This window comes from Staurois parvus, unplaced genomic scaffold (assembly GCF_062004578.1).
Source record: "Staurois parvus isolate SC_StPar_1 unplaced genomic scaffold, SC_StPar_1.0 ptg000262l, whole genome shotgun sequence".
NCBI classification, from domain to species: Eukaryota; Metazoa; Chordata; class Amphibia; order Anura; family Ranidae; genus Staurois; species Staurois parvus.
Genome location: NW_028318058.1, coordinates 7,320,835 through 7,334,994, shown reverse-complemented (window position 1 = coordinate 7,334,994; position 14,160 = coordinate 7,320,835). Strand labels below are relative to the sequence as shown.

General features: G+C 43.3%; 1 protein-coding gene across 1 annotated transcript in view; it reads left to right on the top strand.

Annotated features, from left to right (window-relative positions):
- The first annotated feature begins 608 nt into the window (after positions 1 to 608).
- ST6GAL2 (ST6 beta-galactoside alpha-2,6-sialyltransferase 2) overlaps positions 609 to 14,160 on the top strand; it is a 219,174-nt gene continuing 205,622 nt past the window's right edge. Inside the window, exon 1 of the mRNA XM_089681273.1 lies at positions 609 to 1,014. The gene's annotated coding sequence lies outside the window, so the exon portion shown is untranslated. The remainder of the gene's footprint in view (positions 1,015 to 14,160) is intronic.

Sequence of the window (14,160 nt, the reverse complement as noted above, 5' to 3'; positions counted from 1 at the left end):
GTAGTGACAATGGGGACTCCCTAAGTTTGCACATCATGAAGTGGGAAGCGGGGGGCTTCCGTCTATTACAAGGCTGACAGGAGTAGTGACAATGAGGACTCCCTAAGTTTGCACATCATGAAGTGGGAATTGGGGGGCTTCCGTCTATTACAAGGCTGACGGGAGTAGTGACAATGTCCCTAAGTTTGCACATCATGAAGTGGGAAGGGATGGGGGTCACAATTTGGCATGTTTGCCCTGGGCACTGGATGACCTTGTCCTAGCACTGGATTGGAAGCAGGGGCCGGCTGACCATTGGGGAACTCAGGCACTGCCCGAGGGCCCGGGATCAGTAGGGGGCCCCATGAGATGTCCCTGGTACCTTTCATAGGCTTTTTTGGGTGTGGTTTGAGTGTGGGCGAGCACACAGGGGCCCCATGATCCCCTATTGTCCGGGGCCCCATGAGTTGTCAGTCCGCCCCTGATTGGAAGGCATGTGAATGAGCCCCAGTTCCACAGAGAAGTGTCCCCCAATGGGAATGTGTTGGGGTTGTGGAGAGAAGTGGGACCACACGCGGGCTCTGGAGATGAGAGTTACATGCTGCCTCTTCTCACACCAAGCAGCCCACTCCTGACATCTCCTCAGAGAGCGAGGGAAAGGGGCGGGAACACCGGGAGGAGCGGGCTCTCCTGCAGCCCAGTGACATGGATTCAAAGACGGGGGAGAGCCGCTCTTCTCCTCCCCGCTCTACCCGGCTCCTTTCATTCTCTGCCAGCAACGGGCATTCACATGTGCTGAGCGCCGTTCTGTCAGGACGACATAGAGCGCTGTGCTGAGAGGAGGTGGAGGAGAAGGACTGGGGAAGGAGGGAGGGAGCGCACCGCGGCGGACCGACCGCACAGAGAAGGAACACGGGCACCCTCCAACATGTCAGTCCGGCGGAGTGTGGAGTCATCTGCAGAAAGCCCAGCACGGCACCCGGCTCCGGGGATGAGGACCTGAACGGGAGGAGGAGGAGAACCCTGAGCCTGCAGGTAAAGACAGTGTCATCCGGAGATAGCAGAACAGCCTGCTTTGTTCATCCATAGACAAAGGAGCGGTGCGAGCAGCGAGCTCCTCACTCTACATCGTCTACCTAGTCTTCCTCCTCATCTTCTCTGTGTATCTCTACTTTGTACAGCCTTCATACAAACACTTATTGGCTGCTACATGCAGGCTTGCTGTTGTATTGAGGAGATACCATGGATGGTGGCATGGGCACACATGTGCATGGATGATAGTATGTGTGGAGGTGAGTTCCCCTGGACATGGGTGCCCATTTGTGTGGAGGTGAGTTCCCCTGGACATAAGTGATAGTATGTGTGGAGGTGAGTTCCCCTGGACATGGGTGACCATTTGTGTGGAGGTGAGTTCCCCTGGACATGGGTGACCATTTGTGTGGAGGTGAGTTCCCCTGGACATGGGTGATCATTTGTGCGGAGGTGAGTTCCCCTGGACATGGGTGATCATTTGTGCGGAGGTGAGTTCCCCTGGACATGGGTGATCATTTGTGCGGAGGTGAGTTCCCCTGGACATGGGTGATCATTTGTGCGGAGGTGAGTTCCCCTGGACATGGGTGATCATTTGTGCGGAGGTGAGTTCCCCTGGATATGGGTGATCATTTGTGCGGAGGTGAGTTCCCCTGGACATGGGTGATCATTTGTGCGGAGGTGAGTTCCCCTGGACATGGGTGATCATTTGTGCGGAGGTGAGTTCCCCTGGACATGGGTGATCATTTGTGTGGAGGTGAGTTCCCCTGGACATGGGTGATCATTTGTGCGGAGGTGAGTTCCCCTGGACATGGGTGATCATTTGTGTGGAGGTGAGTTCCCCTGGACATGGGTGATCATTTGTATGGAGGTGAGTTCCCCTGGACATGGGTGATAATTTGTGTGAAGCTGAGTTCCCCTGGACATGGATGATCATATCTAAGGAGGTGAGTTCTCCTGAACATGGGTGATAGTATGTGTGGAGGTGAGTTCCCCTGGACATGGATGATCATATCTAAGGAGGTGAGTTCTCCTGAACATGAGTGATAGTATGTGTGGAAGTGAGTTCCCCTGAACATGGGTGACCATTTGTGTGGAGGTTAGTTCCCCTGGACATGGATGATCATATCTAAGGAGGTGAGTTCTCCTGAACATGGGTGATAGTATGTGTGGAAGTGAGTTCCCCTTGACATGGGTGATCATTCCTAAGGAGGTGAGTTTCCCTAGACATGGGTGATCATATCTAAGGAGGTGAGTTCCCCTGGACATGGGTGATCATATCTAAGGAAGTGACTTCCCCTGGACATGGGTGATCATATCTAAGGAAGTGAGTTCCCCTAGACATGGGTGCTGGCATGTTTGGAGGTGACTTCCCCTGGACATGGGTGATCATATCTATGGAGGTAAGTTCCCCTGGACATTGGTGATGGTATGTGTGGAGTTGAGTTCCCCTGTGCATGGGTGATCATGTATGCAGAGATGAGTTCCCCTGTACATGGATGATCATATGTGTGGAGGTGAGTTCCCCCATACATGGATGATCATATCTACGGAGATGAGTTTCCCTATACATGGGTGATCATATGTATAGAGGTGAGTTCCCCTATGTATGAATGATCGTATGTGTGAAGGTGAGTTCCCCTGTGTACAAATGAACATATGTGTGAAGGTGGGTTCCCCATACATGAGTGATCATATGTGTAGAGGTGAGTTCCCCTATGCACGAATGATCATATGTGTGGAGGTGAGTTCCCCCAGACATAGGTGACTTGCAGGTGTGGAGGTGAGTTTCCCCATATGTAAGTGACTTGCAGGTGTGGAGGTGAGTTTCCCCATATGTAAGTGACTTGCAGGTGTGGAGGTGAGTTTCCCCATATGTAAGTGACTTGCATGTATGGAGGTGAGTTCCCCCGTACGTAGGTGACTAGCATTTGTGGAGGTGAGTTCCCCTAGACGTGAGTGACTTGCATGTGTAGAGGTGAGTTCCCCTGGACGTGGGTGACTTGCATGTGTGGAGGTGAGTTTCCCCCGGTACATGGGTGACTTGAATATGTGGTGGTGAGTTTCCTCCAGTACATGGGTGACTTGTATGTGTGGAGATGAGTTTCCTCCGGTACATGGGTGACTTGTATGTGTGGAGGTGCGTTTCCCCTGGTACATGGATGAGTTGTCTGTGTGGAGGTGAGTTCCCCCATACATGGGTGATCATGTATGTGGAGGTAAGTTCCCCTTTGATGAGGGGTTTGGCTGAAGATTGCTGTGCACACAGGGAGAAGCTCCTTATTCAGGGATTCCTAGAAGGAGAACACTGCAATCAGTTAAAGCTTCTTAGCTCTGGTATTCAGCTGAGGAGCCTGGTAACAGTGTTGGAGAAAACCTCAAATATCTGAATGTTGGGGTCTGCTAACAAAGTCACAATTTTTTGCCTGTAGTTCACTGGTTATATTTTTCTGCAAACATCATTTCTATTATTATCATTTAGAATGTTGTAGGTGATATGTGTGCTATACGTGCTTATTTATTAAAGGCTGTGCCAAGATATTGTTGGTGTGCAGAGGGCACAGCAGACAATTGGATTTTAATTTGCCAAAATCATTTAGAGAGAGATTTAAAGTGATATTAAACCCTTGTAAGTATTTTCAGCACCTGATTTAATTATATATTAAGGAGGCAGCTTCTTTCTTTGGGGGCTATTCATGCGGGTGGTATATACAGGTGGTTGAGCCATGGTTTGAGCACCTGCCCCTCCACCCAACAGCTCGGCAAAATTTTACTATTGCAGTCAGACTGGGTTGTACACATGCTGTGGTTGCAATGCTTTGTTCCGCCACAGTTTTAACTTGGCGGCAAGTATGACAGGTGGCACCATCTGCCAAATGCACCCATTAAGGTCAATGGGAGCTTGCCTCAACCACGAGCCAAGGCTTGCGCTGTGGAATTTTTAATACAAAATTCCTCTTGGGAGTTTAAAGGAAAAAAAAAAAAACAGACCTTCATTGCCTCCTGCCTTGGCAGCTGCTGTTCTGCTGCCCTCTGAAAATCAATCCATCACAAATTCCTTTTCAAAGGGTGGTAGACACTGCTGCCCATGTAAAAGAGCCTTTAATCCTTGCCTATGTTGCGGTTTAAGCTGGTGACTTGATCACTGCCTGGGGTTTCCTGTATCAGAGTGGCTCCTTCCTCTTGTAGTGTCCAGTGGAGTCACTGTGGCATTCAGGGGCTAAAGTTGTGTCTCCCTACGCTGTGCACATCAATAGAAACAGACAGCCCTATAGCCTAGAATTGCAAGGCACTCCCCTTCTCCAAGCAGGCGTACCGCAGACTGCACTGTCCACTGTTATCCCTTTCCTGGGAATATCAAAAGTTCAGGGAAGCAGCTCCGAGAGAGCAGAAGCCAGCAGCATGGAAAGTTATAAACTGCAAGTGCTGAGATAAAAATTTTACCAAATAGTTTACTGGGGAATGTTTATTTTATTGAGCTCAAAAAAACATTGAGGGTTTAATACTACTTTAAGGCTGTGTCAAGAAAATTGATGTGCAGAGTAAATAGCAGCCAAATGGATTTTAATTTACCAAAAATGTTCAGGGAGAAAATAATTGTGGATTAGTTTTCATTGTGAACACTGGTACATCCTATAGATCTGCTTTATATAGCCGTGCATTGTACATGGGAGAAAGTCAGTTTGGAATAGTCTCCTTGTACTAGTCCATCTCTGTAGCCAGTTTGCTGGCATTCATCTCTAATTATAGGAAGCTTCAAATCTATAGAAATCCGTAACCTTCTTGGAAGACCTGGCAGTAAGAATTGTGATCAAAGACAAATGATGGTGTCACCAAGCTGGTGTGTTTTCAGAAGTCTGAAACTAATGCCGTCTAAATTGCAGCAAACAAGTTCTCCCTGGGTGGGGTGCTCTCAGTGTACAGAAAACGGAGACAAGTAAACAATGTAATGCACTGATGTTTTAGAATCATATATTCATATATATGCTCCTATTAAATGGCCATCAACCTATAGACATGACTATCTGTCACATCTGGTGTTTAGGGGTTTTATTTTCACACAAAAATCACATATAAGCTTTAATAAGTGAATAGAATTTCAAAAGATGCCAAACATCTGCAGAATTCCTTAAAGATAAACTTTGAGAAAAGCTATTTGTTTCATTTGCTATGTAATTGTAAACTACCTCCAGTGATGCCTGTCGAATGTGTAGTTATGTTTGGGAAAATGTCATTTTGTTCAGCCTGTACAGTACTATAAGTGCTAAAATTCAGTGCTGAGACTTGGGCAACTTTCACATGTACGGTCCATTTTTCAGGTAGACCTGATTGGAACCTCAATTCTTCTCTGTGGAATGGCAGGTGTAAATGCACATGTGTCTGTTTACACCCACCTACATCGAATCCGAACTGCTAAAAACAACAGGATGTGGATTTGTTCCCCTTCCATCCAGTGGATTGGATGGCAATCGTGTGTATCTGTTTACATCTGACCACCCATAGAGGAAAGCGAGTTGTGTCCAGGGACTGGCTGACCATTTGGAAACTCGGGCACTGTCCGAGGGCCCGGGGTCAGTAGGGGGCCCCATGAGATGCCCCTGATACCTTTTTAATAGGCTTTTTTGAGTTTGGGCAAGGACACAGGGGCCCCATGATCCCCTACTGCCCGGGGGCCCCGTGAGCTGTCAGTCCGCCCCTGGTTGTGTCCGTAACCACTCTGCATAAGTGGAGCGGAACTGTTGTTTGCCTGCTCGGCGGGGATCAGCAGACAGTTCCCCTGCTGAGCAAGAAGATTGCAGGCGGAGTCCGCCCCATGCAATGGGGCCTTAGGATTCATGCACACAGTCACAAGGGCATACATTGCGCATAGGGCATACATGGCCAGTGCAAGGGTGCAGCTTCAATCTCCTATTGCAATGAATGACTGTATGCTGCTGTACAAGGGTTTAGGTCATGGGCATACAACACTGTATGCAGACTGCCGGTGGAAACATTCATATAGCAGCGTACAGCCATTCATTGCCATGAGCGGCTGTACACTGCACCTTTTGGCTTCCTTACGCCAGCTGTTTACACAGCATGCACAATGTACTTCCTCTTACGGTTCCGTTCTTGAAACTTTACTGTTCCGGCTGTAGTACAGCTCTAATGGCAAGTCACTTGCCTTTTAAGAAAATGCCTTTTCACAGAATACAAGGAGTTTTGTGAATGAGCAAGGAGAGATTGTGACATTCATCCGCATTGCCTCCATTCACAGACATTTTGGACAAAGTGAAGAGTGAGTTACTCCTATCAGAACTGTATTACAGTTTGAACTGTAAGTCTGTATGATGGGCTTTCACATAAGAGTGATCAGAGCAGCTCTACAACTTCCCGATCACTTTTACAAAGCACAGAAGGGGACCTCCCACCCCAACCCCCTTTGCCATGCATGTTGTTCATCCCTTGTGATATAAAAAAAAAAGTTTAAAAAAGTACAAACAAAAAATAAAAAATTAGCAAAAAGGTGCAAATGTGAACATGCATATAGGTCTCTCAAAAATGGTGATCGCACCACACAAGGTATTGCCTGACAGAGCAAGAACAATAATTCTAGGGCCACAGCTCACATTTAACTGTAAACTGGTAACCAGTAAATGTTTTAAAGCGCCACCTATGGAGATTTTTACGTACTGTAGCCATTTCACAGCTGTGCGAACTTTAAATCTTCATATATTTGGTATCTATTTACTCAACGTAACATCTTTGATATTATACCAAAAATTTAGTTTTGTATTGTTTGTGTGCAATGCACAATTGTTTCATTTTTTCTTAAAAATTTACATTTGATAAACCACTGCGCGAATATCGTACAACTTAAAAAGAATGGTAACAAACACTATTTTATTCTCCATTTTTTATGTAGGTTTTTAGAGAAATCTCAGAATTCTCCTGGGCAGGAAGTGGTTAAAGTACTGTGCAGATTGAATAAATTGAAATAAATAAAATTAGGGTTTTCATTTGAAGGAGAACTTCACTGGATCTGAGCACCACAAACAATTAAGTTTTCCTATTCAAAGCAAATGCCCCCCCCCACCACCACCCCATCCATGTCTCCATGCTTTATTTTGCTAAGAAATCACATTGAAGAACACCCCCTAGCATTTCTGCCCACAGCCATCTTGAGCTAATGGCAGATGATTCATGTAGCATTTATTTCCTGGAATCCATCTGCCCTTAGCTCAGACATGCAGGCAAGAGTGCATGCTTAACTGAGAAAACCCCTCCTGAAGACTCCTGGGATGTATGATATCATTTGCCTAGGCATGTAAACCAGAAAGTAAATGAAGAAATGTAAAAACAGTTTAAAACAAATAAATATGATATACTTTCCTATCTATTTACTAATGCCAGCAGTATGAAGATTAAAAATAGTTCATGTTGATTGAGAGAATGAAGTTCCACTTTAATGCAGCATAAGTTTATATCTGCATAGCAAATGAAAATAAAATGTTTTATTTTTTCCTGGAGTTCAGCTTTAAAATCAATTCTAGTGGTCCTGAAATCAAAGTCCTTGATCAGGCACTTGATCTTACATGGTGACAATTGTTTCCCATGTGTGCCCTTGTGTTGTCACCTTGTTGATAGAGAGTAAAATCAGATGTGTCAACATACAGTGCAAAGGCATGGTCCACCATTGTATCTGTTGGTCAATGATGTGCAGTGCATGTAGAGAAAGAGGGAAACAAAGGGTGCAAGAGATCAGCAGCACTAAGATGCCAAAAGCGATGAAAAATAGCAATGGTGTGATATACAGTGCTTTACCAAACTAAATATCAATCGGTTAGGGTTGTGTTTGTTTAATTTTCATATCCAAAAGGGAAAAATGTGACTTGTGTCATGTCACATCCTGCTGAAGTTTGTACAGACTTGAATGAAATTTATCACATGGTTAACAAAAAAAAATATTGCTGATATTAACACTTGATACCCATGAGGCATGGAGATGAGTAGAAGGAATGGACAGTGTGGCTTTAATGCCTCTGCTACTTTGTTTAAAGCTAAATTCACAGTTAAGAAAATATTGTCTAAATACAAGAGTTGTGTGTATTATGACTTGAATCCTGCTGTTCTTTGTGTAATTCTTCTAGATATGTGCAGTAATCCAGTGTGAAGCTTTCCTTCTGTGCAGGACCTTCCTGTAATAAAGACCGGTCATTGTTGCTCTCTCTACTTGTGCAGGCTGACTGGTCTTGTCTCCACCCCTCCTGTAGTTTTCTGTAGGCAGCCTGTAGTGGGTGGAGCCTGCTGAGCCCCTACCGCTCTGATCTCTGCACAGCACAGGAATGATATCACCCCTACATTTACAAGATGATATTTGGGTTTGTTAAAGCATTTGGTTCACAAAGTGGATTTACATAGTTTGACTATTGAAAAATATCTTTTGCGCCTGGAGTTCTTCTTTAATTAGGAAAGATTTCTGGACTTTACCATTGAGCATGCTGTTGAGAATTCTGGACAGCAAGGCATCTGCAAGTCCCCTAATGCATAACAATACTGGTAGGACATACTGTCCCAGTCATCTAGCCAGTAAATACAGCACATATATGATGACCTACTTGTTCTCTTTGCTCTATAGAAAAGGAATGATTCTTGCTCATTCAACACGTTAGGAAAACGGAGAATGTGATAAAAAAGCACTTCTTACAGTTGAAGTCACTTATAGCTCCCTGGGGAAAGCTCTGTATATCTTGATACTCATCTGATTGTAACATATGAAGACTGGATGCATCACTTGCAAGGATTGCCTGTTACGGCCACTCAAGTATCCCCGTGTAACACAAGCGGTCACAGATTCCAAAACATGTATGTGTGCACATCTGTATTCCAAGTTAGGAAAACAAATGGTTCTGAAAAGTAGCACAGTGTCAGCATTCCCTGGTGAATGAATGCATGCAGTGATGTGGAACGCAGACAGGAAGCTGCACCTGTTTCCAGCCTTTGGTTGCTGCAGGTATGAAGGCATGGGGGCTGATGTATGAAAGCAGGAGAAAACTAGCAGCACTGCTCATACCTGCCATGCAAATAGCAACTATCATTTTCAGATTTCTACTGGAAAAATGGAGTTTACCTTTTTTCAGTGTTCTGTGCTCTAGGCTTGTAAGCCTATCAAAGAAATGCTTGAAGCATTATTTCTTGTATGAGGAAGAGCAGTTCAGAAGGTAGCCATATAATGGCATTTATGGTCAGCACTGTACCTAACCTACTTAAAAGAGCCTGTGATTTTCAGTTGCTTTTTTTTTTTTTAATTTTTTAATATTATTATTATTATACAGGATTTATATAGCGTCATATATAAAGAGTGTTTAACAGTACAATACAAACTGACAAGAAATATTAGTGGTATCAGGGATGCGCAAATCGTATTGCCCGACTCCTGGAACATGCAGTTCCAGGAGTTGGGCAGGTGTTTTTTCTTTTTTTATTTTAGCCCTGCTCGGGCAAGCAGCATCTTTAGCCTAGGTTCACACATGTGTACTGAAATTGCAATGCTTCTTTGTGAATAACATTCCAATTTCTGTAAGATTTCAGTACAGTTGCAATTTTGCCGGCTCTCTCTCTCTCTTTCTCTCTCCACAACTGCCTTCCATTGACTTCAATTCAAAAGCGCCTCCCATTGACTTCAGTGAAAAAACGCCCTCCATTGACTTCAGTGCAAAAACTCCTGTCAGTAGCAATCCTATGTGAACACTTATCTACGCATGCCACTCTACTCTATCACTTTCGAGTCTGGAATGCATCGCTACAAACTCACACAGGCAATGGCACTCTATGTGAACCACCTCAATAGGAACGCATAATATCTAGCCTGTCATGGTAATCTGTATGTTGGAAAATACATCTAGAATTGCATATGTGTGAACTAGGGTGGCTCCATTCACACCTTGGCGTTATGGGGTCAGAAACGCTGTAGCTCTGCCCACGATCGCAAAATGCAGGTTCAGGTGCCATTGAAAATAATGTGGGGTGGTTTTGCCATGATTGCTGCATAGCAAATCGCATTGTGTGAAGCTTGTCACTCAAAAAAAGCCCCTGCTCCTTTTTGGGCGACAAGCTTCACGTAATGCGAATGGCTGCATAGTAAATCACATGGCGCGGTTTTGCCATGATTGGCACACAGAAAATTGCTATTTTGGACAACAAGCTTCACATGATGCAGTAAATCGCATGACAATTTCAGCAAAACCAAACCGCGTTTTAGGTGCCATTGAAAATTAATGATACCTGAACCTGCATTTTGCGATTGTAGTACGTCTTGAGATTGCGGGCAGAATCGCAGGGATTCTGGCGCAATTCTTATGCAAATGCCCATGTGTGAACTGGGTCTAACGAAGCGGACACCAGAGCTTGATTTGGCTGCTCAGCAGGCACTAGTACTGAGCACCCAAGTGTTTCCATGTGCGAGGGTAACCTGTAGGAATAAAGTTTTCTTTCCTCTCTCATTGGGGCCGATGCCTTATTTACTCGCTCAGCAGATGCACTTCTGCTGAGCGTTAAAAGAGGCCGACACTCCCCTTTCCTGATGAGCGTCAAATCAGTGCTTCTCACACTGCAAGGTCTCTCCCCTCCCTAAGTCGCCGTAAAGCCCCTTTCATTTTTTAAAAGTCCCAGACTTTCCTAAAAGCATCTCTGCATAATAAAAAACATCAATCCTTCATTTTTTTATTTATTTATTTTTTTAATCAGGACAAGTAGATTGTCATGAGGGAAAAGTAGATTGGGACCCCATTTAGTCCCTTGGACAAGTAGTTTAAAAAAGAAAAACCCTGGATATACAAGCAAATAAAAAGGGTAGACAACATTCAATCAATGCTTTGTTTTAGGCTGTAATCCTGATAGTGGACTACCTAGTGAACCTCTGATCTGGATGGCAAATCATGATATGATTTCACTGGCTGCATGCTTTTTCTGAGTCAGTAAATTCAGTAGGTTTGAACAAGGACCACAGCTTTGGAGCATGTAAGTTCAAAAACATAAGATGGTATATTTCTATTCTCACAGATTCTCCTATAATAAAAAACTAACAGTAGAACAGCCTAGAGATAGTTAGATGTCCCTATCAGACATTTGAGCTCATTTCACAGTTCTCTGGGGTTTGTTCAACTTCGTCTTTCGAGTACAGTGGGGTTGTTTTATTAAAACTGGAGAGTGCTCCTGTGCATGGTAGCCAGTCAGCTTCTAATTTCAGGTTATTCAGTTAAGCTTTGAAAAAAAAAACTGGGAGATGATTTGTTTCTATGCAGAGCTGCACCAGATTTTGCACTCTCCAGTTTTTGTAAATCAACCCCAAGATATTTACAGTGACCACTTTATTAGGTACAATTATCTATGGGTGCACATTGCTAACAGCTATACTCAGGGCCAGTTCACATCACATGCAGTCCAGTGCGTTTTTTTTTCTGCATCAAAAACATATTGATAGTAGGTTACATGGTTTCCAAAGGCCTAGTTCACACCAGTGCAGTCAGTTGCAGTACATTCCAGTTCCAGAAAAATAGAACATGCTGAATGTTTTCTGCACTGAACTGTAATGGAATGCAGTAAAATGCACATGTCCTTATTAAGTTGAAGAAAAAGAAAGGAGGAAAAATGAACCAGAACGCATCAAAAACGCAGCAGAATGCATCAACAAATATGGTGTGAACTGGCCCTCAAAGTCTGGGACATTCATATGATGTGATGCTCATTTGGTTTTAGGGGCTTAATGTATGTCAAGAAAAAATTTTAAATATTCTTTAATGTTGTATATGCCCAATTCTAACCCTGCCCTCTGCAAGTCAGAGCAGAAATTGAGATTTGTCATACCAGACAGTTTTTTCCAATGTCAGGGTGGATTTGATTTATATCAATAACTACCTCACCGACCTGATATCCAAACACCACCCAACACGTAATCTTCGCTCCTCACAAGACCTCCTTCTCTCTAGCTCCCTAGTCTCCTCCTCCCATGCCCGACTCCAGGACTTCTCCAGGACTTCCCCCATCTTCTGGAACTCACTACCTCAATCCATCAGACTGTCACCTACCCTCCTCACCTTTAGGCACATCCTGATAACCCATCTCTTCAGGGAAGCCTACCCCACCCTCACCTAACAGCGGATCTCCTTCACTCCTCCCACCACTCCATCCCCCACAGCCACTTCCTCCTGTACCACTATCCCCTCCCTCCTAGATTGTAAGCTCCAAAGAGCAGGGCCCTACAATGTACAGCGCCGAGCACAGTTTTTGGCGCTATAGAAATATTGTATAATAATAATAATAATATCAAGTTAATTTAAATCACGATTTAAATCACAAGTGAAAAGGCTTGATTTAAATCATATTTTTTAAAGAGCAACTGTCATCTCTGTCCTGCAGCGGCTCCTCCTCTGACCCGCTGTTGGCTCACTTTATTGGGACTGCTGGTGATGCGGCAGTGACACAACAAGGTGAGGGACATGGCGGCAGCAGGTGAGTGAATGCCCGCTAACAGGCGCTGCCATGATGGATCTAAAATGACAGGTGCTCTTTAAGTGTAAGGAATCCAACTCATTCTTGCTGGTAATTAGAATCTTTTATATTTGTAAACCAAATGAATGGTTTCCTTTTTTGAATAATAAGCTGTCAGGTTAGTAAAACAGCGATATCAGAACCGATTTTAGGGTAATAGGTTAATCACACATAGTTGGAGAACTACTCAAATTCTTTTATTTCATGTTTTTTCTCATGGTTACTGTGAAATTGTGTGACTGCATCAATGCAGTGCATGCTATCTCAGCTTGCAGAGCTTGGATTCATTGAATGAGTTTACCAAAAATGTAAATATTGTAGAATATACAGCCTCATGCTACATAACTAAGCTCCATTTCATGATGAAAAAAATAAATTATTAATGTATCTTAAACACAAAATTATCTTTGGATAGATTTTTACTCCAAAAGCATTTTCTTAAAACAAATTTGATAAAAATAAAAAAAATCCGATTTAAATTTTAAAAATCTTAGTTATTTAGATTTTTTTTTTTAAAAAATCATCGATTTTTATTCACCCTGTCCAATGTGATTTTGGTGATTATGTGACTACTGTTGTCTTGTTTTCATATTTGTAGCTGACAGGAATAGAGTCTAGGATGGTCTGTGGCTGTTGCAGTGAATCCTTTTCAAAGGTCAACATATGCTTTGTAAAACTCTTTTGTAAAGATTATTGATATAACTGTGTGTTTCTGTCATCATTAAAATGTCTAGCTTCTGATCACTGCTTGTTGGCAGAACAATCCCTGGCCATGTTCATGGGTGTTAAATACTGTCTTGCAGCCACATGGTTGTCTGTTCATATATTTACTTTAATGAGCAAGTATGCGTAAAAAAGTGCTTGCTAAGTGTATATATAAGGATTGTAATGAAGGGGTGATCTGAGGACTGGGCTGTAAGAATCTTTAGAGTTCTCTTGGAAATCTGCTGTATGCGATTTCATGCACTTAGCGAGCGCTAGTTCAAAAAAACAATCTGCAAAAATAAGTTTCATCAGGGCCATGTAAAACTTTTCAAAGTACTGTAGTTGGATTGAGTGCAGTGTTTTACTTACCAGCTGTCTGGTTCTGCTGACCAAACAGCTGTCCACAGGCCAGAGTCTGGCCTCCAAGGCCCTCTCTATTCTATAGGCCGCTTTGTACGAAATTAATTATTCATTGCATATTTGCAGTCTTTTCAAATGGGCAGCTCTTATTTATTTATAAAGCACTTGTCAGAGTACAACAATGTGAAGTGTTTGTGGCTAAATGGATGAGTGTTTACAGCAAACAACTGTGCACCCACTGGTTTCTGTGAATGATACATTTATGTTCCGATACCCAGAATACAGGTACAGTGGTGCAACAAAGAATTTAGTAAGCCACCAATTGTGCAAGTTCTCCCACTTAAAAAGATGAGAGAAGCCTGTAATTGGCATCATAGGTAGACCTCAACTATGAGAGACAAAATGAGAAAAAAAATCCAGACAATCATCCGGACAAATCCAGATTTGGAAAGAATTTATTTGCAAATTATGGTGGAAAATAAGTATTTGGTCAATATCAAAAGTTCATCTCAATACTTTGTTATATATCCTTTGTTGGCAATGACAGAGGTCAAACAT